Genomic DNA, 3,889 nt, shown 5'->3' on the forward strand with positions numbered 1-3,889 from the left:
ATAGTGGCTTATTATCAGAGCTGAATCGAAGCCATGATCTTGTGGTTAAAAGACTCTATACTGACTGAGCTACCAATAAGGCACCCTCAATAATGAGGGTCCAGTAAACAACACCAATTCCAATTTCTCTAATGCTCAAAAATATCCACAAGTTTGCCAATAGTGTCAAAGGTTAGGGTAGGCCTAGCTCTGGTCCATAGCTCTAATTCATCCATTTCACAAGTTTCCAAGAGGATAAAGACTTTGAAAATTGCCAAAGTATAGGCGCTGAAGAGCTTTAGCTGTTCAAATGCATTATGAACAGCTAAAGCTCTGATGAATTGAGTATGAAGGATCCCAATGGAAACAAGCATAGTGCTTTCTTGGGGTTTAAATCCTCTTAGCACACCTTGTATTGAACTACTTTCCAATGCTTCCCCCCTCTGCAAACCAAACTGTTAATACAGTATTCAATCAAATCAACTGTCTCTTTGTCATGTACATGTTTATTCTTAGCAACCATAATGCATTTTTTTAGAAGATATAAAACAGTCAATTATGTTCCATCAACTCCTGCTTGGAAAACAAAACAAAAACAAAGAAACAGCTATCAACAAAGATGCGCTTAGTTACAAAAAAGGGAAAAAAAAACGTAGATTAAAACACCACTGTGAACATATACTGTAACTGTACTAGTTGTCATGATCCTGACCAAAATGTGACTTCATAAGAAATAGCAACTGGAGGAAACTTTTTTTTTTTTCTTTCAAAAATATTAAAGGAAATTTGCCATCCTTTTAACATTTTTTTTTCTTCCAACGATAAGCATAGCAACACATTTACTAACAGAGGAGAAAACAAATAAAATAAAATAAAGTGTGAGAAGGATGAACGTTAATGACAAAGACAAAGTAGACCAGTTGCTCTTTGCGTTTGTCGTTAATTAATGGCGTGCACTAAATGCCATATACTTATTATGGACCATAGTTTTGTTTTACAGACTACAAAACCTTGGTAAGATGTGTTAAAATATCCCGGAAATTCCTCTGTGTGTCTGAGAAGAAGCATCATTTTTTTAAAGGTCGACCGTGCCAAAGAGAACAGGGGGGGAAAAAACTGAGGCATCAAGTTGAAAGTTTGCCATTTATTCGGCGAGTGACAAAGCATCCATAATTCCTGGTGAATCTTTCAAACCCAAGTGAGTGGTCTCGTTATTTACCTAATCTCTGGTTGCAATAATATACACCGTCACTAATGCTTATCAAATCATAAGCGCTGGCCGGCATTTCCACTGAGGAATGTTCTTTCCTTTCCGTGTCTTATATGTTCCCCATTGAAAGTGTTTTGTATAACTTTATATTACAACAAGGAGATGTAGGAGTTGTGTTCCGTCAGCAGCACTACAGTATCCATAAAATTACAGTAAAACAGGGAATTATTAGCTACAGAAATGATACCTACACAAACCGAAGAGTTTTTAAAGCCCAAGTTCTACGTCGTATACAGGAATAAAAACAAAGTGTTTGTCGTTTAGTCTTTGCATGTACTTCCAAAAACAAAACCAAAAAAGTAGTAGTGGTCACTTTTATCATCTAGTCTCTTCTGTGACATACAAGCCAAGCCACACTCATTAAGCCAAGCTTAAACAGAAGCTTGACAGCCCAAACAGTGCCTGAATGTGACTCAATAGTGCCACCCAAAAAAACGCAGCAAAAAAACAAATGTAAAGGTGGAAACCTACAGATATAACTTATGCAGCTGCTATTCAAAAAAACCCCAACAGGCCTGCACTTGCAGGGGATTCAATACTCCGGCTTTCAGACCTCTTCATTTTTTACAGGATGGATCAATCTCATTGCATCTCAACGCCCATATTCGTTTCCATTCAACTTTAACCTAAAAGGCTGGCAAAAACACAGCCACCACCCGTCTACCAAAACAGTAGTATACAGTTTTCCTGCACGGTAAAAAAAAAAAATTCTCAACGTTAATTAATCTCAGAATGAGTAAGACGGTAACCAAATGGACCTTAATGGGTCCATTTGTACTCTCTCGCAGTTAAAATTAACACCCAGGGAGAATTTACAATGGAAAGGTGTCCATCTTTTCTTTTAAAGTTGGACAAAACAACCTACACGCATTTTTTTGTTTGTTTTTGTTTTGAGGAGGCACTACTGGGGTTCGGCTGACCACGTGACTGTCACTGGCAGAGAGAGAGAGAGAGGGAGAGAGACATGTAGGAGAAAAGGGTGGCGGGTTTAGAAAGAGGGCGTGTGGAATGAAAAGAAACGAGAGACAAAAGAAAAGAGGCGATTGATCGACAGACATAGCAAAGAACAAAACAAATATGTTACATAAAGAGGGCATTAGAATAGAGAGAAGAAAAAAATGCAACGACTCGTTTGACTGCGACAGAAAATCTCAACGTGAATAATTGGGACGTGCAGTTTTCTGTATGCCATCTCCGTTTGTTTTTTTTAAGTTTTGATTGACTGAAAATCACTTCCACTGTGAAGGAAAACACACACCACAGGCTTTATGAAGGAGATGTCTGCGAGAGTTTGTCTCCATCTACAGGCGACCAGAGGGAATCACACCTCACCAAACGCAACCACAACCACTTGTTGCCTTGTAACCAAAAAAAAAAAACACACCTCATTCAACAAGATCCTCATTAATACGAACTTGAGTAGTTAACATCCCAAATAAAACGACTTATTTTCTATCAATTACATACCCCATGAAGCCTTGAATTCATGGGGTGTTCTTTTTTTGTTGTTTTTGTCGAAACGAGCCAATCATTTGATGGTTGTCATCTGTCACAGGCCAAACTCTGCAAGTTTGAGAGAGAAATGAGACAAAAAAAGAAAAGAAAACTAAAATAACTCCAGGAATTCATGGCTTCATGGGGTGTATACTTAGGAAATAACTTTTTTGTACTCCTTCAACTGCAGTGAGTTCAATTCACCGTCGGCTCAATATATATTCTACATAACCAAATGCTCCATAAAAGGGTGGTCGACACAGAGCACTACAACTACAATGTTCACCATTGTATTGGTTTGATAGTCGGCGTGAACTCAACACTTACAGACACAGTGCTCAGAGTGACTGAATGGCCCTTATTAAAGGGTTTGAATTGAAACTCCAAGACCCCTTTACTTTAAAAAGGAAACAAGAAAAAGAGAATAAACAGGTCAACAAAACAGAACGGAAGGAGAAACTGTCACAAAAAAGAGAGAGAGAGAGAGAGAGAGAGAAACAGCGAAAGAGGGAGGCAAAAAACAAACCAAAAGGCGAAGAACAAGAAGATGATCGTTATGTATTTAATCCCCTGGCCAAGGGACGATAAGTAGTACTAAGAACAAAATGTCTCTGGTTGTTGACGTCGTCAGGGGGAAGGGGAAGGGAGGGTTGGGTTTGGGGGACAGTTCCTTTTTTTTTGTTAATTTGTTTGTTTTTAAAGTTCCTCTTTCCTTTTCAGACGATTTTGATTTGCTCCCTTGCATCCTTCAACTGTTATATCCGTGTGTCCTTGGTTCATTCCTCCCTCCCTACCTTACGTCCTTCCAAAAAGGCTGACGAAGATGATGAAGGCGGCTTTTCCCCCCTGGGGAGGGGCAGGAGGGGGCTTTGGGGGTTTGCGGGGTGGGGGGGTGAAGTTGCTCTTATAAGCGCTGACTCAGCCAGCCATCTCCCCCACACCCTTTTCCTATGCGCCCTGCCAGCCAGCCAGCCCCCCACACAAAAATCCTTGGTTGGTGGGTGGGGGGGGCTACACAAATAAACACCCCACTCTCTCTCTCCCCCACCCCCCCTCTGGTCAGCCAGTGTCTGATGGGGGCAACTCCACCTTGCGCCCCTCCTCCTCCTCCAACCCAAACCTCCCCTCCTCCCCTCCATTCCCCCC

This window comes from Protomyctophum bolini (assembly GCF_963924005.1).
Source record: "Protomyctophum bolini genome assembly, chromosome: 20".
Classification (NCBI taxonomy): Eukaryota; Metazoa; Chordata; class Actinopteri; order Myctophiformes; family Myctophidae; genus Protomyctophum; species Protomyctophum bolini.